The sequence below is a fragment of the Miscanthus floridulus genome, unplaced genomic scaffold (assembly GCF_019320115.1).
Source record: "Miscanthus floridulus cultivar M001 unplaced genomic scaffold, ASM1932011v1 fs_257_2_3, whole genome shotgun sequence".
NCBI lineage: Eukaryota > Viridiplantae > Streptophyta > Magnoliopsida > Poales > Poaceae > Miscanthus > Miscanthus floridulus.
In genome coordinates, this window is record NW_027096466.1 from 204 (window position 1) to 24,597 (window position 24,394).

At 46.1% G+C, this 24,394-nt stretch overlaps 1 pseudogene; it reads left to right on the forward strand.

The window, feature by feature from the left end:
- The first annotated feature begins 384 nt into the window (after window positions 1–384).
- Window positions 385–24,372, forward strand: LOC136531011 (uncharacterized; annotated as a pseudogene).
- The last annotated feature ends 22 nt before the right edge of the window (window positions 24,373–24,394 follow it).

A 24,394-nucleotide genomic window follows, 5' to 3' on the forward strand; every position in this document is an offset into this window, starting at 1 on the left:
GATGGCTCTAGTCGGCTCTGAGTGCACCGGTCGGAGAAGCGCGGTGAGCAGGGTTCTGCGATCCCCGGTCAGAGACACGGGGTCGGAGCCGGAAGTAGTGTTTTTGGGCCAGGCCTTCCGATCGGAGAGGCCGTTCGGTCGGAGAGGTGGGCCGAAGCAGCCAATGAGAGGGCGCTGTTCCTCTTCGGCCAGACCTCCCGGTCGCTGACTAGGCCGCTCTTCCGGCCTGTTGTTTTTAGACTCTTGGGCCGAGCCTTGGCGTGGAAGCCGGTCCCCGAGAGACCCCGGGTTTATGAACCCGACACTTAGGTTTTCTGTAAAGATGTAGTTATTCCTCCTATCCCTTGATCATGTGTGATATTTCATATTTTCTTTGTTTACCAGGTTGTTGTAACTGTTGCCACTTTATCGTTCTTTTGCCATCGGCCAACTGTTATTGCAATCATGGAATTTATGAATGCCATAAACCTTTCAAACGGGTCTGATACTGATAAAGATAAAAATACATATCCTGCTACGGTAGAAGATGGTACAATTGAGGAATCTAAGTCTGATCTGGAACCAGAGCCAGCCATAAAACGGTTACTGGCTAAAGGTAAAAGCAGAATAGTTTTTCATCTTACATCCAGCATGGCAGAGGCACAGATATTACTGATGAATGAGAATGGAGATCGGCTTGCTACTTTATCACAAAATAACCTCTCCACTGATATAAAGGTAATGTGATCATCTCTAGTTTGTTTGGTCTATTTTGGCTTGATTTGTTTAATGCCCACACGGGTCCGACTAACTATCTTTGGCAATTACTCAAGGTGTTCACATCGTCATTCAGCATAAAGGCAGCACTCGGAAATCTTAAAATAAGTGATGATAGCCTTCTTAGCAGCCACCCTTACTTTTGGGTTTGTGATATGCGAAATCCTGGAGGTCGTTCGTTTGTGGAGGTATTCCATGTTGTTTGATTTTACTTGCTTAATGTAGGTCATAACTTATTATGCTTTACATTGTCGGTTCTAGAAAAGAAACCTTTTATGAATCACAGAAGAATAATCAATTTCAAAATCGTTGTGCAGATTGACTTTAGTTCATACAATGTTGGTGATGAAGACTATTGTGGTTATGACTATAGCCTTGTAGGGCAGCTTTCAGAAGTTAGAATTGTTTACCTGAATCGTTTTGTTCAAGAGGTATGGTGTTTCCAGCTTATTTAGTCTCTTAATCCTGCAAATGGTTTAATCTTTCTCTCTCGCTCCCTTCTTCTCTTGGTGTGTGCAGATTATCAGTTATTTTATGGGACTTGTCCCAAAAAGTTCTGACGCCGTTGTAAAGCTGAAAGATGATGAGACTAACTCAGAGAAGTGGGTTAGCAAAACCGATATGGAAGGATCACCTGCTCTCAAATTGGATGTTTCATTCAGCAGGCCTATAATTGTTATGCCCCGTGAAACTGATAGTAATGAGTAAGGATGCTTTTGTGTCTCTGAATATGATTTGTTCATTTACAATCATGTCTTGAAGACGATCACTTTGCTTTGCAGCCTTTTGGAGCTTGATGTTCTATACATTACAGTCCAAAATGAATTCCAGTGGATAGGTGGTGATAAGAATGAGATGAGCGCTGTTCACTTAGACATTTTAACAGTTACAGTAAGTTCACTTTGTTAGCATGTTGTCTTTTTAATTGAGAAACCTGCTAGACATATTTATTTATGAGTAAAGTGCACCAGCGGTCCCTAAACTTGTATCGCTGTGTCATTTCGGTCCCTAAACTCGCAAATCGACCGTTTAGGTCATCAAACTTGTTCATCTGTGTCATCTCGGTCCCTAAACTTGTTCGGCTGTGTCATCCCGGTCCCGAAACTTGCAAATCGCCCGTTTAGGTCCTCAAACTTGTTCAGTTGTGTCATCCCGGTCCCTAAACTTGGTTTTGAGTCTCATCTGAGTCAAAACAGGGTGATCTAAAAACTTTATATCAAAAAATAATTCATAATTTTTTCATATGAACTCGAATGAAGACAAACTTTATATCAAAATTGAAGCCCTCGACGCGATCTACGGCTTTGTAGTTGAAAAGTTTTTGAATTAAAACTGTTTAGGGTCCCAAAATATTATTGTATGTTTATAGAGTTTGAAAATTGAAATTTAAAATTAAATTTTGGGACACTAAAGGACTTCAAACAAAAAACTTTTCAACTACAAAGTTGTAGATCGTATTGAGAACTATAACTTTCATATAGACCATATCAATATCCAAGATTGTTTGATAATTTTAAATTTTAAATTTCAAACAATTTTGGATATTGATATGGTCTATATGAAAATTATATTTCTCAATACGATCTACAACTTTGTAGTTGAAAAGTTTTTTGTTTGAAGTCATTTAGTGTCCCAAAATTTAATTTTAAATTTCAATTTTCAAAATCTATAAACATACAGTAATATTTTGGGACCCTAAACAGTTTTAATTCAAAAACTTTTTCAACTACAAAGTCGTAGATCGCGTCGAGGGCTTCAATTTTGATATAAAGTTTGTCTCCATTCAAGTTCATATGAAAAAGTTATAAATTATTTTTTGATATAAAGTTTTTAGATCACCCTGTTTTGACTCAGATGAGACTTAAAACTAAGTTTAGGGACCGGGATGACACAACTGAATAAGTTTGATGACCTAAACGGTCGATTTGCAAGTTTAGGGACCGAGATGACACAGCCGAACAAGTTTAGGGACCGAGATGACACAGATGAACAAGTTTGAGGACCTAAACGGTCGATTTGCGAGTTTAGGGACCGGGATGACACAACGGTACAAGTTTAGGGACCGCTGGTGGACTTTACTCTTTATTTATTATAAGAATAAATGGGGGTTAACTTGGATACTGGGAAATAGTCTCCATCATCATATCATTAGATGATCTTGTTCAAATGTGCAGGAGCTGTCTCCATGTAAATTATTGCTTTATCTTGGGCCACTCCATCGAATGCCCAAATTGTGCCAACATGTAATTTAGCTGCCATTTGGTAGCCTAGCAGTGGTATTGCTGTTGGTTACTGATTACTAGCTGAAGCTGATGACCTGGCTGTGCTTTGTGGAAACAAAGATTCCTTGCACATTAAAGGAGATTGGCCATTTAATTCTCACCAGATTAGTGCAGTTTGCTTTGAACAAATCTATGCCATTATGATCTTATTTGCTGAACACAAGATAGCAAATCTTCATATTGCAAAATAGTGACAGGCTTTTGACTGCAGCTTATAGTAGCCATGACTTATATGCTTGGGGCTTACAGGAAATCTAAGCCAAAATTGTACCATGTTGAACTTGTATGATTTAGTAGGGAAACAAATGCTTTTGCACATTTTATTCGTCATTACAGTGTCTTTCCTTGTTACCTTGCTTAGAATCATTCTTACAGCATGATTACACTTCCCTTTGTAGGTACGGGACATAAATTTAGTTATTGGTATGAATATGGTACGTGGTGAAACCATAATTCAAGATGTGGAAGGTCTCTCCTTTGAACTTCGTAGATCATTGCGTGATCTGAGGCATCAGTTGCCAGCAGTGGAGGCAGCAATTAAGGTAGCACATTTTTCTGTGAATGCATCTTTGATTTAAGGTCCCTGGTTAGCTTATTTACTTTTCTTATAGCACCATTGACATACTCATTTCTTTTATTTACAATATCTCATAGGTGGATGTTTTGAAAGCAGCACTATCCAATCGAGAATATGAAATTATATCTGAGTGTGCGTTGTCTAACTTCTCTGAGACACCGCATCCCGTGCCTACTCTGGATGATCCTCGATATGGCACTTCCACTACTCCATCCCATGTATCAGCATCTTCTTCAGATAGTATTCATGACTTGTCCAAAGATGCAGAAACATGGATAACTAATAAATTTTCTGTCTCAATAAATCTGGTCGAGCTTTCTCTGCATTCAGGATCGACAAGAGATTCTCCTCTGGCGAGCGTTCAGGTACTCAATTTTTGTGCAGAAAAGTGCTTTCAAACTCCATTGACTGCTCTGTTTATTTTTCAGAGGTTTTCCTTCCCCTTGCATGGGCTTTTTGCATAATCGTAATTATGATCATGTTGCGAGCTTGTCTGAACACAACTTTGTACAGTACCATATTGTAACAACCTAGAGTCCAAACTGCTTAGATGCACTCACACGCTGCATGCATGACACACACTCACCAACTCACTTACCTTTCGTGCTCGCTTCGCGGGGTTGGTCACATGGGGGCTGCTTGGTTCCAGCAGTGGCTTTGCCTCGCCTTGCTTCATCGGCATGAGCCACGAGGAGCTCGCCTGAGGTGCATAGACCCGAGGTGCTCAGGCGAGGAAATTGAACATGCGTCTTGGCTCGTCATCCTCGCTTGGCAATGCATAAGAGTGCCTAGCAAAAGAACCAAGCAGTCCCATGGAGTCCAAGAAATGCATCCTCAACTAGCAAGGTTGGACTAAACTCATGCAACTTCACATGCAAATACACATGGGCCACCATGGGCCTCATTTGAATTGGGCCAGGACTTCACACATACCATCTTTTTTTTGTAGAATATGCAAACTGTGGTGGGCATAATGTTGTCCAGCTCACTGGTATCAGGAAGTGTATTTTTACACACAGACTACAGTTACCTTGTGATGGGTTTGGAAGAAAAACGTAAACTTTAAACTATAATCTTGTACACCAAAAAAGTTAGTAGCTTTTAGTTCATTTGTCCGAAGTCCCCAAAATGAGGTGTGTTTCATTTTAGGACCCATTTCTCACCACTAGACTGCAGAAAAACTTGAAAAATGGATCCCAGGCAGTCTTCCAAGAAGGGAATTAGGTGGACTCTTAGTCCAATGGATGAAAATTTGAATTATATTTAGTTTAGTTGGAATGATTCAAGTGGGTCTGCGGGCTTGAAGAAAGTATGGGTCAATTATCTGTAGCTGCTGCATCTCATCTATGTAATAGTGAATGCAATTTAAAGGTCAACCTAGAGGGATTGAAGTACTCAAGTACATTCTTCTTAACTTGGGACAGAATATAATATGATGTGAATCAGTACTGCTTGAGAATCAGGTAACATTTTTATGCTGTTTTCATGTTTGTTTAAGTATTCTTTGTGGTCCTATTTGCTGAGTGTAGGTCAGATTCAAAGTACAGATTTTTTTCCTTTCGGGATTTCTTTCATATGAGGATATAGCTCTTTGTTGGAGATAGTTTCACATGACTGTATAATCTTCTGTATGCAGGCGAGTAGTGCATGGCTTCTCTATAAATCAAACACACGGGAAGAGAATTTTTTGTATGCTACTCTCAAAGGATTTTCTGTTTTTGATGATCGTGAAGGAACAAAAGATGAGTTAAGGCTTGCCATTGGGAAATCAGCATCTGTTCGGGACACATCATCTGTTGATGGCTATGATAATCCTAACGAACTTGATTCAGGTGAACGGAGAATACAAAAAGATCTAGGCCTTGAGCCAATCCCCTCGATGCTTATTCTTGATGCCATCATCCGAAAATCTTCGTCGTCTGTCTCTGTATGTGTTCAGCGGCCCAAGTTTCTTGTGGCACTTGACTTCTTACTAGCAGTAATCGAATTCTTTGTGCCATCTGCTCGGAGTCTTTTATCCAATGATGAAGACAAGGACCTTCTACATATGATCACTCCAGTAGTATTGAATGATCAGATTTATTATCAGGAGCATTCAACATTTAGTCTTTCACCTCAGAAGCCCTTGATTGTTGATAATGAAAGATTTGATCACTTCATATATGATGGGAAGGGTGGAAAGTTATATTTGCTGGATAGAGAGGGGAAAATTATCTCAAGCCCTTGTACTGAGAGTTTCATTCATGTGCTGGGGTGTAAGAGGTTGCAATTTCGGAATGTCACTATAGTGGTAATATTCAGTGTTTCAGTTTTCATTATTCTCACTTTTTACTAACCACACTTATATGGGTTTTTGGTCTTTTGACAATGGGATACCTTGCCGCAGAATGGTGAATATTTGGACTCTTGTATCTCTCTTGGTGATGATAGCTGTTATTCAGCATCAGAGAATGACCATGTCTACTTAGCAAGAGAAGATGATGGGCCCTTGTTGACTCCCAGCAAGGAAATTGCAGGAGACACTGTTAAAAATGGAAGTGCTGATATATCGACTGAATTCATTATGGAACTACAGGTATTGCTTTAAACTTCTAGCTATTGTTGAGACATATTTAATTCATAACTGTGTTAAGCACATAGTTTTCATCTTCTACTGCATCATGATACCATATCTGTGTAAGCTACCAATGTGACTTATTCAAACAAGCTCATGAAAGCTAGTAACCCTGGAGATTCATGACAGTTCAGGAATCTTTTTCCTTTTCATTTTGAATATAATTGTTGAAATATCAGCATATTTCCCACCTTTCATTATAAGCTTAAGATTTTGCATGAATTGGTTGACTCACGTAGTGAATTCAAGTAGCCTGGTGCCCTGTTGCAATATAGATAGTAAAGATTGCAGCCCACTCTATATCACATCTTAGGTGTATGGGAGCTGAGACATGGAAGGGGGTGTTTAAGAGTCTGTTGCCCAAGTGCCTAAGTTTCCTCATAAACTTAAGCGTTTGGTTCAATTGGGCCGGTGTAGACAGCTTAACAGTAGCATTCCTATGTCTGCAAGGTTTTCCAAAACTTCACCAGCTGGGTTCACTGGTAACTAGTGCTAGTTTTGTCCAGCAGGTTACAACTTACAAACTGTGAAGTCACTCCGATCATGTAACTTTTGAAACTGCTGCACACATGATTGCCATTTCGTAATTCTATGGTTGAACTGCATTGTATGATTGTTTCAGGCTATTGGACCAGAGCTTACTTTCTATAGTACATCAAGGAATGCTGGTGAAAACTTAGCACTATCAACTAAGGTTATTCATGCCCACACTGATGCATTTTGCAGGTTTGGTATTCTACTGGCCTTTGGCTGAATGTAGTTTTATCGATTGATGAATTACTGATATTAGTACATGTAGCAGATATTGAAAGTGCATGATGCATCACTCTCTTTTTCTTCCCTTATTGTACGTGTCAAGAGCGTCGAACCCTTGACTCGCCGGACCTCGGCTACGCAACTCGTAGCCTTCGGCCGTCTTCTCCGGTGGGGTTATTCCTCCCAACCGCAGGCTTAGGGAAGAGAGAGAGGTAGGAGATAACTTGATTCTTGATTAATTCCAATAGTGCTGAGTACATGGAAATATAAGGCCATCGGCCAACACAAATGGAGCAAGCTCCTTAATTCTCTAGCCTGACAAATTGCTACCTTCCTAAACTTAGCCACTTGCTATCTGTGGCTGGCCGGCGCCATGCGCTGCTGCATGCTCGGCTTGCTCTCTGGCCGCACGTTCAGCTGCCCGCCGAACATCACGCGCGCGCCTGCGCCTGGTGTACGACTTACCGTACATGACATCTCTCCCGGCCTCGAAAGCCAGCTCGTCCTCGAGCTGGAACATTGGGAAGCTGGCTTTGAAGTCATCGAAATCCTCCCAGGTTGCAGACGACGCCGGCTCATCTTGCCACTGGACCAGGACTTGTTGAACGCCGCGAGCTAGACGACCTGCCAGGACACGAGCAGGCGCAGACACCACCGCGCCATTGAGTGTGGCCGGCAGCACCGGTGGATCAGCCGGTGGCGCTCCCACGAACTTCTTAAGGACGCCCACATGGAAGACGTCGTGAATTCTGGCACCGGCCGGGAGCTGCAGCCGTACGGCCACGTCGTTGATGACCTCCTCAACACGGTAGGGGCCGACGTAGCGGGGCTTGAGCTTGCCGGCGGACGATCGGGGCAGTGTTGCCGAAGGCCGTTGTCGGAGGCGAAGTAGGGCCCAGTCACCGACTTGGTAGGTGACCTGCCGGTGATGCTGATCATAGGAACGTTTCTGGGATTCCTGCGCCTGGTGAAGACGGAAGCGGACGTCGTCGAGGAAGGCCTTTCGGTCCTCCATCTCCTGTGCCACCGCGGGCACGCGCGCGTCTCCCGGCTCGTAGGACCTGATGGACGGCGGATCACGGCCGTAGACCACCCGGAACGGCGTCTCCCGAAGCGAAGACTGGTATGCGGTGTTGTAGGTGTACTCCGCCCAAGGAAGCCACCGGAGCCACTGCCGGGGCCGATCGCCGGTGAAGCAGCGAAGGTACATGGCGATGACGCGGTTGGCTGCCTCTGATTGGCCGTCGGTTTGCGGGTGGAAGGCGGAGGACATGAACAGCTTGGTGCCCGTGAGCGCCATCAGTTCTGTCCAGAATGCCGACGTGAAGACAGGGTCGCGGTCCGAGACGATGGACTGCGGAACACCGTGCAGCCGCACCACCTCGGCGAAGAACGCGTGCGCCACCGACTCCGCCGTGTACGGGTGTGCCAGCGGAATGAAGTGGCAGTACTTGCTGAAGCGGTCGACGACGGTGAGGATGACGGTCTTGCCGTGGATGCGGGGCAGAGCTTCGATGAAGTCGATGCTGATGTCCGACCAGACCCCTGATGGGATCGGCAAGGGCTGTAGCAGACCAGCCGGCCGTAGGTGGTCGGACTTGAACTTTTGGCACGTGCCGCACGCCCTGACGAAATCCTGCACAACACGACGCATGTTGGGGAAATGGAAATCTCGCCGTAGGCGATGGAGGGTGCGGAGGACGCCTTCGTGGCCATCATCATGAACAGCAGCCACGATCTCCTGCAGCAGTGGCGAAGAGGCCGGGATGTAGAGGCGCCCCTCCATGGCGACCATCCCGCCCACAATGGACCACGGTGCTGTACGCGTGCCGGCGCGGATTTCGTCGTAGATGGCGACAAGAGCCGGGTCGGTCGCCTGTGCTTGCCGTAGACGCTCGACGAAGTCGAAGCGGGGCACTGAGATGGCCAGCAGCGCGCCCTCCTCGGTGTCCCGTCTGGACAGTGCGTCTGCGACGGTGTTCGTGGCGCCCGAGCGGTACTCCACCTCAAAATCGAAGCCCAGAAGCTTGCCAACCCAATGATGTTGGGGTATCGTGGCCAGTCGCTGGTCGAGGAGGTACTTGAGACTGAAATGATCAGTCTTGACGATGAAGTGCCGTCCCCACAGGTACGGCCTCCAGTGCCGGACGGCCTGTACCAAGCCGATGAGTTCGCGCTCGTAGGCGGCGAGCGCGCGATGTCGGGGCGCGATCGGCCGGCTGAAGAAGGCGACCGGGTGCCCCTCCTGGACAAGCACCGCGCCGAAACCTGTGGAGGACGCGTCGCACTCAACCACGAACAGCTTGCTGAAGTCAGGCATGGCGAGGACGGGAGCAGACGACACGGCTGCCTTGAGCGCCCCAAAGGCCGCCATGGCCGCGTCATCCCAGGCGAAGCCATCCTTCTTTAGGAGGGCCGTCAAGGGGGCAGCCACCGTGCCGTAGTTGTGGACGAAGCGGCGGTAGTACCCGGCGAGGCCGAGGAAGCCCCGAACAGCCCGAACCGAGCGAGGCGGCGGCCAGTCGTGAATGGCAGCCACCTTGGCCGGGTCCATGGCTACCCCGGCGGCTGAGATGACGTGGCCGAGGTAGGCGACGGATGGCGCGCCGAACGAGCACTTCGAGCGCTTGACGAATAGCTGATGGCGTTGCAGTTCGTCGAGGACGGCCCGTAGATGGCGGAGGTGGTCTGCCCATGTCTTGCTGTAAATTAATATGTCATCAAAAAATACTAGGACGAACCGTCGGAGGAACGGCCGGAGCACGTCGTTCATCAGCGCCTGGAACGTAGCGGGGGCGTTGCAGAGCCCGAACGCCATGACGAGGAACTCGTACAAGCCGTCGTGGGTGCGGAACGCGGTCTTGTGCACGTCCTCAGGCCGCATCCGCACCTGGTGGTAGCCCGACCGAAGATCAAGCTTGGTGAAGAACTTGGCGCCGTGGAGCTCGTCGAGCAGCTCCTCCACCACTGGTATCGGGAACGCGTCCTTGATGGTGAGGGCGTTCAGGGCTCTGTAGTCGATGCAGAAACGCCAGGAGCCATCGGGCTTCTTCACCAGGAGGACCGGCGACGAGAACGAGGAGTCGCTGCGGCGCACGATCCCCTGGTCGATCATCGCGGTGCACTGCCGCTCCAGCTCGTCCTTGTGGGCAGCCGGGTAGCGGTACGGACGGACAGCCACAGGCGACGCGTCGGGCTTGAGGAGGATGCGATGGTCGTGGGCGCGCTTGGGGGGCAGGCCTGTAGGAGCCGCGAAGAGCCCCCCAAACGAGTCCAGGAGGGCCTCCAGGAGCGCGTCCCCCCCTGTCATGGTGCGCACTGCTGGTACCGTGGCGCTGGGCGTGCCTGTCCACGAGATGCAGCGCCCCGGGCGCTGGAACGTCATGCGGCGACTGGTTAGGTCCCACATGATCGGTCCCAGGGCCCCGAGCCAGCGTGTGCCGAGGACGACGTCGTACCCGGCCAATGGCATGACGAAGAGATCGGCCGGGTAGGGCTCGCCCTCGACGTGGAGCGGCGCGTTGCGAAGGACGCCGGCGCAGGTGATCCGTTCGCCGTTGGCCACCATGGCTGTGAGGCGGGGTCGGCGCTGGATGGGGATGCCCGACTGGTGCGCTGCCGTCGCCGAGATGAAGTTGTGGGTGCTCCCCGAGTCGAGCAGCGCCACCAGGGAGGCCGGCCCAAGGGTGACGGTGATCTGCATGGTGTCCGCCGGCGCAACTCCGGCCACGGCCTGCAGGGAGAAACAGGGAGCGTCGGAGTCGGCTCCTCCTGTGTCCGCTGCATCGTCGGCCGTATCGATCTCCACTCCATCCATGAAGAAAATGCGCCTGCAAAAACGGTTGTGGCCACGAGAATACTTCTCGTTACAGTTAAAACACAGGCCTTGACGGCGCCGATCAGCCATCTCCTCGGGGGACAGGCGCCTGGGGCCCGCGCCACGGGCCGGTGCTGCACCCACCGGCGGCGCAGGCAGCGCCAACGGGGCCGGCTGAGCCGGCAGTGCTTGGAACGCTGGTCGGGGCGGCGGAGGCGGTAGAAGGCCGCGCGCCCCTGGCTTGGCCTGCGCTTGGAGTTTGGCGATCTCCATCTGCTCCACCTGCCGCGCCAGGCTCATAGCGTGGTTGAGGGTACCGGGGTTGAGGATCCGCACCGCGTCGCTGAGCGGCTGCAGCAGCCCGCCGGTGTAAAGTTGGACGCGTTGCGCCTCATCCAGCCGGCCTGCTCGTGGGAGGAGCTCCTGGAATCGGTTGGAGTACTCCTCAACCGTGCCGGTACGGCGACACTCGGCGAGCTCGAAGAGTGGCGCGGAACGGAGGGTTGGCCCGAAACGCAGGTCGAGCAGCTCCTTGAATCGGCGCCACGACGGAGTGCCCTCGTCGTCCTGGAGTTGCATGTACCACTGTTGTGCGATGCCCTCGAGGTTGTACGAGGCCATCCCCACTTGCTCCTCTGCCAACGTGCGCTGTTGGCGAAAATACGACTCGCATTTGTTGATGAAGAGGAGAGGATCGGTCTTGCCATCAAACCGCGGAAATTCCCACTTCTGGAACTTTGGCGGGCGATCGAAGTCGCGAGGACGCTCGGGGTGGCCGCCGCTGGAGGACTCCGATTCGGACTTCTCCTTTAGCCGGGCGATGTCGGCCTGCATGGTCTTCATCATTTCCATGACGTCGGCGAGGGTGGGCTCTGACATGTTGATGGAGGGGGCGGAACTGGTGGTGGATGCGGTTTGGGATGGTAGTGTGGCTGGTGGACTGGTGGGCAGGACTGCGTGAGGCGAAGATCGCCGGACTCGTGATACCACGCTGTCAAGAGCGTCGAACCCTTGACTCGCCGGACCTCGGCTACGCAACTCGTAGCCTTCGGCCGTCTTCTCCGGTGGGGTTATTCCTCCCAACCGCAGGCTTAGGGAAGAGAGAGAGGTAGGAGATAACTTGATTCTTGATTAATTCCAATAGTGCTGAGTACATGGAAATATAAGGCCATCGGCCAACACAAATGGAGCAAGCTCCTTAATTCTCTAGCCTGACAAATTGCTACCTTCCTAAACTTAGCCACTTGCTATCTGTGGCTGGCCGGCGCCATGCGCTGCTGCATGCTCGGCTTGCTCTCTGGCCGCACGTTCAGCTGCCCGCCGAACATCACGCGCGCGCCTGCGCCTGGTGTACGACTTACCGTACATGACAGTACGTTATGGGTTAATTAGATGTTGGTTTTTTTTAAAAGAAAACTGTTATTATAAAGTTGCCATTAATTCTTTTCCTGGATGTCTGGAGCTGATGATAGAAAGCTACAATGGGGAGCAAATTTATGCTTGTTTTTTTTTTTACATTTGTTTCTCTTTAGTTTACATTTATGACTGCACAGGTACATAATTAATATGCTAAACAAAGATGTTAAATTTGTCAAAGCTATTGCATGACTATGAAATTTGCAGATGTGATACTACTGCTGTTAGTACGTATTGATATACCATCTACAAGATGGGATGAATTATGCTGTTCAAAGTTAGATTGCTTATTGCTGTCACGTCGCTTCATTTTCCTTTTATATTTACTTCATTTTCCCATCTGATGTGGTAAATTGATTGGGCACTGGATACAAGAACAGCAGATAGATCGGCTAACTCGCTCTCCCTCTGGAGGCTTTGAGCTGCTTCTTAGATCTATTTCTGCTTGCCTTCCCTAGCTACCTAGAATGTCTTTATAGACCAGGCAATCCAAGTAACTATTGAATCTTATCTGCTAACAAACCTGAACAAACTGTGAACTAATCCTAGGCTGCTGATGCAGCACGTCCAGGGCCAGAACCAACACTAAGATGATGTGGTAAGTTGATTGGGCACTGTATACAAGAACAGCAGATAGATCGGCTAACTCGCCCTCCTTCCGGAGGCTCTGAATTGCTTGTTAGTTCTATTTCTGCTTGCCTTTCCTGGCTATCTATGGATGGTTTTATAGACCAGGCACCCAACAAACCTTCTATCAAATCTTATCCAAGTAACTAATGAGTCTTATCTGCTAACAAACCTGAACAAACAAACAAACTGTGAACTAATTGTAGTATGCTGATGCAGCACATCCAGGGCCAGAACTGTCCAACTTGCCATAACACCATCCAACAAGGAATTCACACAATCACCTGATCCAAGGAACTTATTGAAGCACACCATTTCTTTTAGAGGGAGAAAAAGATTGCCAACATGTGCCTTGCACATTAATCAATTGTCTTTGTGTTCTCTGTATGTTGGGGATTGATCCCTTTTTGTGTGGCAGGCTTATAATGAAAGGTGACAGTATGGAGATGAATGGAAACATACTTGGTTTAAAGATGGAGAGTAATGGCATCAGAGTTATAGAACCATTTGACATGGCCGTGAAATATTCAAATGCGTCTGGAAAGACAAATTTGCATCTGCTGGTTTCTGAAATATATATGAATTTTTCCTTTAGTATTCTCAGACTGTTTTTAGCAGTTGAGGAAGAAATTTCAGCATTTCTCAGGATGTCGTCAAAGAAAATTTCACTGGTGTGCTACCAGTTTGACAAAGTTGCAACTATGCAAGGTATGGGATGACTTGTACTTCCCCAGTCGGAAATATATGCCCATCTAGGTTTTCCTAAGTCAAATCTTTTTACATTTGACTAAAAATATCTAAAATTTTATATGGATTGAAAACATTAAGATTGGTATGACTAGATTCATTGTGAAAAATAGCTCTCTCTATATAAGCTAAATTGCTAATATCTTTTTATTGATATTGTTAGTCGAAGTGTGACCTTGTAGACCGTGTCAATGTCCTAATGGGCTTATAATTCTGATTGGAGGAAGTAGTTATGTTGGTGTATACTGAGAGTCCTATTTTGTTAGCTGCATTAATTGTTTTGTTGACTTGTTTTAGGTAATGTGAATGATCAAGTGTTATCTTTCTGGCGACCACATGCCCCATCTGGATATGCCATTTTTGGCGATTATCTCACACCAATGTTTGTGACTACTACTTCATGCTCTCATTTCTTCTTATTTTGATATGCTGGTGGAAGAATTTTATTAGCATTTAATCTCTCTTTTTTCATCTTAGGAATGACCCTCCTACTAAAGGAGTCCTTGCTCTGAACACAAACATTGTTAGGGTCAAAAGGCCTTTATCATACAAGCTAGTGTGGCAATCTGGTTCTCCAAGAACAAAAGTTTTTCATCAGAATGAGGACTCGGAGAATAAGATCTCTAATGTTGACCAGCTCTGCTCTGTTTGGTTACCTGTGGCACCTGTGGGTTACGTTGCAATGGGTTGTGTTGTTTCATCTGGGACTGCTGAACCACCTTTGTCTTCAGTTTTCTGTTTAACTGCTTCCTTGGTTTCATCATGTAATCTAAGGGATTGCATTGCACTAAGGTCAACAATATATTATCTGAACTTGTTTCTGTATTTGTTGTATGGCTATAGATATTTCACACTCATGCATTATGTACTCTAACTGCATTCTTCAGGGATAATGCTAACATGATATTCTGGCGAATTGATAATGCTTTTGGTTCCTTTTTACCTGGAGATCCTGCAAGCATGATTGTGCATGGCAATGCTTATGATCTTCGACATATGCTGTTTGACAGTGCAGACTCATCTTCTAAGACTGTCTCTAGAAGGCAAGGTAGTAGAAATGATTCCTCTCAACTAGAGAGATCAGAATTGACGTCAGGTCAGCTATTTGACGCTGTGGCAAGCTTTAAACTAATTTGGTCAAATAGTGCGACCTCTTCACCAAAAAAGCTCTCAATATGGCGTCCAATGTTGTCTGAAGGAATGTTTTACGTTGGCGACATAGCTGTTAACGGGTATCATTTATGTGATTACTGTTTGTCATTTAAAGACCAAGCTTTGTTTGCAATTGACAACTTTATATTTAACTTTCAATTGTAGGTATGAACCACCAAATTCAACTGTTGTCCTTCGTGATACTGGCGAAGACACTTTTCTCAGAGCTCCTGAAGGTTTTGACCTTGTTGGTCAAATTAAGAAGCACCGAGGCACTGAGGGTGTATCATTTTGGTTTCCTAAAGCTCCTTCAGGTTTTGTGGCATTAGGATGCGGTGCATCTAAAAGTTCTCCAACGAAAGAGGACTTCAGTTTGTTAAGATGTATTAGAAGTGACATGGTGGCTGGAGGTCAATTTTCTGAGGAAAGTGTATGGGATTCATTTAATGCTAGAACATCTGAACCTTTTAGCTTGTGGACTGTTAATAATGATGCTGGTACGTTTCTTGTGAGAAGTGGATATAGAAAACCTCCAAAGAGGCTTGCACTGAAGCTTGCTGGTCCACCTACATCAAGCAGTTCAGATAGCATCATTGTTGATGCCGAAATTAAAACATTTTCTGCTGTTTCCTTTGATGATTATGGTGGAATGGTGAGCCATATCCAGTACATGGATCTTTATCTAGCAACTATTATTAACTTTTAATATCCCAAACGATACTTGGCTTGTGTCTTTATTTCAAGTGATGTAGCTCCTCTGATGCTTGCTGATATGTGTTGATTGATTTTTGAACTATTCTGTGCAGATGGTGCCATTATTCGGGATGTCCTTTGACAGTGTTGGACTAAGTTATCATGGTGGTCCTCATCATCTTAATGCAACTGTGAGCTTGTCATTTGTGGCCAGATCCTATAATGACAAGTATAGCTCGTGGGAGCCCTTCATCGAACCAACGGATGCATTTCTTAGGTAACTCCTCTAGGCACTAAATCTCTTCTCCAAAGAACAGTTGGGGTGGACCCTACTGAATAACTGTATCAATATATTATAGAGATAAATATGTACAATCTTTAGTATCTGTACCTCATCACAATCCAAATCCATCAGTAGAAGCAGGCAGCACTAGAACATGAAGCTTTTTAGTACTAGCAGAAAGCCATGAACCAACATTACAACATTTCACTTGCTGCGTACTACTGATGATTGTATCCTCTATGCCTGTAAGCCTGTTTTCCCCTTCTTCCTCAACCTCAAATGAAGGAACGAGTGCATGTAAGGGGATTTTCCTTTGCCTGGCGGCTGGCGCCTCCTTGCTAGCATCTGAAAACCACCAGCTGCTCCCTTCGTCATGCAAGACATGGCGTTTCCCAACAGATTTTTTCGTACATCAACTCACACATTGCATGTTCCATTGTTGTTTTTCTTGAATGGAAACTTGCAATAATTCTGAAGAACTAGATATTTAGGCATGCGAGTGAGAATCTGAATAACGTGTTAGTCAACTGAGATCATCTACTATTTTTTTTGTAGAGGACCTTGGGGTTGGTTGTTTTTTTAGATAATGGAGGGTTTCTGGCTTCAGACATCTTCTAATGGAAATGCATCAGTCCACAGTTATTACAAAGAGATATCACATGTCCGAACAATGAAACATGTGGCCAAGAAAAATAACAAGCTACAAAAAAGGAATAAATTCGAAATCTTCAGATTGCAGCTTAAGTAATCTTCCTTTCGTGGTTGTTCAGTAATGTCCTCTGATGTACCAAAGAAAAACAACAAACTACAAAGGAATAAATTCAAAATCTTAAAATTGCAGCTTGAGTAATCCTCCTTTCCACCGGAATTCTTGTGTGTTTGAAGGACCTTTGCCTAGTATCCATGCACTCCTTCAGACCATAGGAGATGACAGATGAGTGCAGTTTATGGTGCATGGCTGGAGCATCAAAGCTCAGTGAATTACTCGCAAGGTCGTTGGTCTAGATTGTCTAATTTCTAGGGGAGCTTGTTTGTTCAGGTCCTGGTCCTATATAGAACCACCCCCACCCTTTTCTTTTCGGTTTGGGTGGGTATGTGGTGTTGGTTTTTCAGCTTGCTGGGTTTCTAGCTATATCCAGCTCGTCTTGTATTTCTCTATCTTAATGAAATGACACTCAGATCTCCTGCGTCATTTGAGAAAATAGTAATCCTCCTTTCACTGCTTGTTCCCTAATGTCTACATGAGCCAAATCCAACATGGGGGGAAGAGAAATTACTCCATTTGCTGCTTGAAACTCCGACCACCATACCAAGACCAGTGATATAAGCATCACTTCCACCTAAATAGGCAGTGGGGATATGTTGTATACCAATTCTTGTTGAAGACTTTGAATTGGGAAACCATAGTACATTCACAAATAACACCACCAAACAAGTCCTCCAAAACGACGCCTCCAACAAGGACACAGGCACACAGTTATAGTCGTGTCGGATACCATAAAAAGGGGTCCCCTAAGCAAGAACCGAAAAAATCGCTTAGGACCCTGTCAAAATCGAAGCCAAGGGACAACTACCGGCTAACCTCCGCCTCGCTCGAGGCCTCGCACGTAAGGCCTCGGACGGGGAGCCGATTCTCCGTCTCGCTCGAGGCCTCGCACCTAAAGCCTCGGACGGGGAACCGATTCTCCGTCTCGCTCGAGGCCCCGCACGTAAAGCCTCGGACGAGGTGCCGATTCTCCGCCTTGCTCGAGGCCAGCTCGGCAACAACCCCGTCGCCTCCGCCTCGACCGATCTCCCTGACAAAACGTCACGTCCAACTAATGCGACCAACCACTCCCGCGACGTCAGCCGGACGACGGCTAGACACAGCAGAGCGACTGACGAAATGGGAGTCGCATCAACACCATGCCGTCCGGGACGGGACGGGGCAGGGGTTATCGGCCGCTGTGCTTAGTACTGTGCCCACGACTGACGCCCGTGCTGCACTGTGCTACCTAACCCCTGCTCCAAGAACAACACGGCGTGAGAGTCAAGTCCGGGTCACTGTAGCCTCGGAATCAGTGTATAGGACCAACTGCTCCCTCCGAGCCTCGGCAATCCGCTCCAGGGTCTCGGCAGCCTCGGGATTCGCGCCCGCCGAGCCCCCCACGATGGCACGGCCTCGGCACCAACTGAGCCTCGGTTCTTTACGCTGTCGACACACAGCGACCGGCACGTCGTCCGCCATGCCCTGCGTCAAGCCATCACTGGAGCTCCCACGTCGCACAGGATCGGGCGTGACCGGCGCGTCGCTCCAGTGCATCAAGGACAAAGACCGCTCCGTTGACCATGCCGTCACAGTGACAAGCTACAGGGCTCGGAAACGCCACCTCCGCTCACAAGACGCCGCGTAGCGAACACATGTATCACCCCTGTCCCCCCTTCAACTATAAAATGGAGAGACCGGGGCCGTTTTTAGACACGCAGACACGCACAAACAGAGGGGGCGACACAGAAAGACAAACACGCTCACACGCACTCAGGCATAGACGAACTCACGAGATATGCGAACACACAACGCGCTCTGTAACTCACTCTCCCTCGCTGCCTGAGATCAACATCTCAAGCAATTCACATCGCTCCACGCAGAAACCTGGGACCAGCACCCTCTCTCGCCCTGCTTGTAACCCCCCTACTGCAGGCACCTCGGTGCAAGGAATACAAGATCGATCTCTCAGACTGGACGTAGGGCATCTATTGCCTGAACCAATATAAACATTGTGTCTCTTTGCATCACCATCCGGGATTAGGAACACGCAGTACAAATTCACTAGTTGGTTGAGGGCTCGCCGGTCCAAAACACCGACAAGTCGCCACCGCCACTTACCTAGAGCAGGCAAAGTTTTCACCAAGAGACCCAGCGATGACGTCGCCTCCAAAGAGGATAACAACACCCAAGGCGTTTTCGCGGTCGAGGCTGGCACAGAGATCAGCATGGCTTTCGCCAATGCACACCAACCCACCACAACAAAGACCAGAGTCAACGAAGCGTATCGCATACCACGCCATCGCGAAACACTGGGGACATAGCACCTGAAGCTCGAAAGTGTTGGAGGGCGTCCCATACCATGCCACACCATTGCCATCCACCGAGGCCCTGAGAGCCTGTTACTAGCCATGTCCTGCTCAACCAAGGTCACAAGGATAGCTACAGTACAGGTACAGGCCCTGTCGAGAACGAGCACGTGGGAGATGGTGCTGGTGACCACCTATGTAGGGGGGAAGCCAGCCGCGTCGTCGGCTCGTCGCCACCACTACCGAGACACTGCATGGAGGTGGAGGGAAGCACCACCACCAAGCCGTCTGTCAAGACCGCTACAGGACAAATCCCACCATAGTGTGCAAGGCGCTCCCACAGATTCGGCCGAATACCATACCGATCTGTCACTGGAGTAGGAAGTGAGGACGGGGATGAGTAGAAAAAAAGGCGAGGGTGAGGGAGGACGATTGCCCGGCCGCCGCCGTCCTTGCATCCAGCCGGGCTTCCCGGTGGTGTACTTAAGTGGCGGCAAGGCATAGGCTGCACTGGGTAGGTAAGTGGCGAGGTGGCTGTGTGTAGCCCTCGAATCACAGATGTCTTCAGATTGAGCATAAAGAGACCGAGTCCTGTAGTAATTATAACTACTGTAGACAAAAATCAGTAATTTGGCTCCCCCTTTAGTTTGTGTCATGCTCCACCAATAAAGGTCTACAAGGCCAACGATACAAGGATAAATATGACCTGAGAGGAAAAAGAGGCCTATGACTGCACACAAAAAGGACAATGTTCATAAACTGAAAATCTCACGAGAAACAAACCATTCTTGTCGATGTCCTTTCCGAATATACAATATCCATGGTTTACAGTTCTTGTCTTGGCTTCAAACCATAGGTAAATTGTACGTGTTTATACTTTCATTATTTTGCTGTTAAAAGGCATTGTTAATAATTTAAATTGAGGTTTGATAATTCACTAGGCTTCACTTCATTCACTTGCCTATTAACCATATGCAACACCAGATTAGTTACAGAATAACAGCTTTTTGTAAATTTTTATTACATGATTTGGTACTCATTTGTTATGGATTATTAGGTACCCAATATGACATGAAGTACACCAGGTTCTCCTGGACAACTCCGTATTACCACCTCAACTCGAGAGTCCTGAAATTGAACATCATTCTGTTTCCAATACAAACATGTTATCACAAGCTTATGCTAGCTGGAACATATTAGCTGTGTGTGATGAATTGTTACAGGAAGGTATATCATTTCCCTTTGAGATTATTGTTAATAATTTTGTTATTTGACAATCTGTTTACCCCTTATAAAAATATGGGAAAGTTACCACTTATTTACTTTGAAGTATTCTGTTGATGCTTATGCCATCATTTGTCTTCTCTTTTGTACTATTGTCAGGACACCTTTTGTTCTACTGAGCGACCAGTCTTGATTGTTCATCAAAGAAGTTATTATGTGGTCCCACAAAATAAACTTGGACAAGATATTACATAAGAACTACTGAAAATAGAAGTTCACTTGTTACTCTGTTGCCCTCTGGGGATGATATCCATAAAAGTTCCGGCTTTAAGGGATCTATTGGATTCTCATTTAAATGGAAGATCTGTTAAATCATATCGGTTGATGATAACCGCCATTCTTGCGGATGCAGAGGTAGCTCTTTTATTTTGCACTAAACTGTGTACTCTTCTACTGCATGTGCTTTCCCAGTGATGAAGTGGCGGTCAACTCTTTGATCACATCTTGACTTTTTTCATTTGTGTTAAACACATCCTCAATTAGAAGGGCGGGCCTGGTGCAAGCGGTAGAGTCTTACCGCCTGTGACCGGAAGGTCTGAGTTCGAGTCCTCGGTCTTCTCGCATTGCACAGGCGAGGGTAAGGCTTGCCACTGACACCCTTCCCCAGACCCCGCACAGAGCGGGAGCTCTCTGCACTGGGTACGCCCTTTAACACATCCTCAATTAACCTTTCATTTAAAACCAGCACCAGAAAATGCTAAGTGGTGGTGACAGATACCGGCTGATTATTGACTGCAGCCTGACCTAAAAACTCCAAAATTACCTCAATAGGAAGTCAGCAGCTTGGCTATTGGCTACTATTGTTACAGTGTCCTATCCTATCTTCCGGAACACAAAGGGAATTAGAATATTTACACTCTACCCATAATAGGGAGGGATTAGCATCTGAACGCAATATTGAAATGTTTTCATGCCTGTGTTTTACATCGAATTAGAATATTCTTGTCTCTTCACTTGGGATTTCTGGTCAATCTCCTGAGAAGAGTTGGACTGCAGCACCTTAGTCCTCCTGGGGAACATCATTTGAAGATTGGTGGGAAAAAATCTCTGCTGGAAGTTTAGGTTTTGATTGTGTTTTGAAATGATTGTGTTTTTTCAATGGGGCACCCCCAGACTGGACACAGCGCTGCTCCTTGCAAAGGAGGAAGCCGAGTTATGGTGTTTGGCAGGAGCGAAGGGCCTCTCCCTGCTCACTGCCTGGGTGTCACTTAGGGGGTGTTTTTTTGGTCCGGTCGTTTTCTTTAAAGTTTAGGTGATTCAGTTTCTCAAGTTTTTTATGAGGTGTGTGTGTGTGTGTTTCTTCTCCTTTCAATGAAATGATACGCAGCTCTCCTGCATGTTCGAGAAAAAAAAGGCGTGCACATCTCCTTTATTATCTGAATGGTGTGGGTGTTCGTGGCTTTTGTAAGGGTTCCTATCCATTTTCCTTCTCTTAATATAGTGATACCCGACTCTCCCAAGTGTTTGAGAAAATGTTTTACATCGAATTCTGAACCTTGTATTGTGGTTAGCTTGCCTGCTAAATAAATTGTTGCAAAGGACTTTTCTGGTCATTCTAAACTTAGGTTTTCCATCCCAGGTCAAGGATGATGAAGGATTAGATACTGGTGAATATATGACTGCTGTGCGGCTCTTTTCAGAAAACCATTCCATATCTGTTGTTCAGCAACAGAGTGCCCGTACTTGTGCTGCTACTGGAGAACACTCGTCACAGAACACCAGAAAGGTGAACTGGAATGAAATGTTCTTTTTCAAAGTCGAATGTGTGGTATGTAAACACAACACATTCTGGAACACTTTTACTCCTCTTGGTCTACATATTCCATGGCAATTGTTCTCTACTGTTATTAGTGGTGACTTTTCCGAGAGCCATATTTTCATTTAACTAATATTTCATTTTCACCGCAAATGTTTCAGGACAGTTATACTCTGGAGCTTCTTGTGCTTGATGCTGGTAAAGGTTCGTGATTTCAGTGCAAAACAAATGCCATTATTTTGTTTGTTTTTCCGACCACTCGTTTATAGTTTATATGTTGAGAACAGGTCAACCAGTTGGTATATACTCTGCTCCATGGAGCAAGTTGTGCAAAAGCTCCCTCCTACCTCTAATTCGGACTGTGTCAAATTTGATTTGACTTTAGGAGACCTTATGTCAACTAAGACAGTGGTGAGTAACTCTTGACATTTGGAGAACCATATATTGAGTCACTTTGTAGAATAGAGTCCAACACAGTGTGCTTATGCGAAATTTATACTTAAGTAATATTTTTATAACCGTTTATTGACAATTGTTTGCAGGAACACGAAAACTGTTAAACCTAGTGGAAAAATAAGATTTGCAGTACTTGTTTCTGGTAGAGCTAGTGTACAACAAGGGAACAGAGCCAGTCCTGAAAGAAGCAAGACTGGATATATTCAAATTAGTCCTTCAAAAGAAGGGCCTTGGACAAGCATGAAGTTAAACTATGCTGTACCTGCAGCATGTTGGAGGTTTGGCAATTGTGTGATTGCTAGTGAAGCACACAGTCAAGGAAGGCAACAGATATGTTAGCATACGTTCCCTTGTGTCAGTTACCAATACAACCAATTTCATTGTTGATTGCGTCTAAAAGGAAGAATTCTCAAATGCACGATCAATGAACAGGGAGACAGGTTTTGATAAAGAGGATCAAATCCTGATTGGAATGCTGGAGCCCAATTCTATACTGTTCCCGTTCCACTATCAGGCCTCTCACATCCTCTTGTGTCCTATATGTTGCAGCTAAGGCCAGCAAATCAATCATGATCATGAAAATTACTCTTGGAGTGATGTCCAGGAGAGGCGCAGTCAAACTGAGTTTAGAAAGGAGGAGATCCTAGATATATGTGTATCAGATCTGTATGAATCGGAAAACTTGCTATTCTGCTCACAGGTAGATGGCACCCTCCAATTCTTGTCATGGACTATGGTTTTTGCTTGAGTATTGAAGCCAAGGAAATAAGGCAAGATGTTCAGATGGATCCAATATATGATTGGTGCATCATTATCAAGTCCCCGTTGGTGTTTGACATACTATCTTCCCATTTCTGCACATTATACTGTCAGTTCTAGCCACCTCGACGATGAAGATTCAAGTTGCTCCCTTGGTACCTTAAGTGTCCTGGTGAGGCTGTAAAGGTCCACAATGTTGATCCAAGAAACCCATTGTACTTATCCCTTGTTCCACATGGAGGATGGGAACTAATGCATGTACGGATAAAATTACTTTCTTTTATAGATGTCTTACTTTTCTATTTTTTTTCTACATATTATTGAAGTTCTTTTCTGGTTCTAGGAGCCTGTTCTTATATCACTTCCAACCCAAGCACCTTCCAAATTTATCAATCTAAGAAGCTCTTTATCCGGAAGGTAACAATGCAAACATGAAAAAATTCTGGTGGATAAAATGCCATAACCTTTCACTAATCAAGCTTCTGTTATCCTGTTTGGTCTTTCATTCTTCTGTAGGGTTGTACAGATTCTGCCTTGAACAAAGCAGTGATAATGGACTATTTGATGGCAAGAGCTTATCAGAATATTTGTTCCCTATTGGATATCTTTTGCTAGATTGCCTCCACTTACTCTGCGTCTCATTGATATTTCTGGAAGGAAAGAGAGGAGGCGGCTTCTTGCACGTTCACATTTGGAAAGGGGTGAGAAGCACCTCTATGATATAAAACATGATGAATTGGTTGAGGGATACACTATAGCGTCTGGATTAAATTTTAAGGGATTAGGACTTCTATCGTCTGTCGGTGGACATGGAGGACGGTTTGGATCTGTGAAAGAATTGTCGCCTCTTGGTGATATGGTTAGTTTGGATCTGCTGCTTTTATTCTTTTTCTTGTTTTGAACCACTACAACTAAATAGTTTTGTTTCTATACTCAGGATGGAGCAGTTGATCTTTCTGCCTATGATGATGATGGAAAATGCATGCATATTCTTCTTTGTTCAAAGCCATCCTCGTATCAAGCTGTTCCAACAAAGGTAGCTGCATGTTAATCTACAATTTCATATAAAAGTTTCAATCAGTTGACTTCATGTGATGACACAACAGGTTATCCATGTACGCCCGTATATAACATTCACAAACAGGATCGGACAAGATTTGTACTTAAAACTTAGTGTTGAAGATGAGCCAAAGGTCCTACATGCATATGACTGGAGGGTTTCCTTTATGTACTCCGAGGGGACTACTGACAAACTGCAGGTACTAGTTAAATGCATGAATTGTTGATGGAGCCGTTATAAAAAGTAAATGACCTTGTTAGTATTTGCATTTTATGAGGATCTTTTACTATCCATTGGTTTCACTT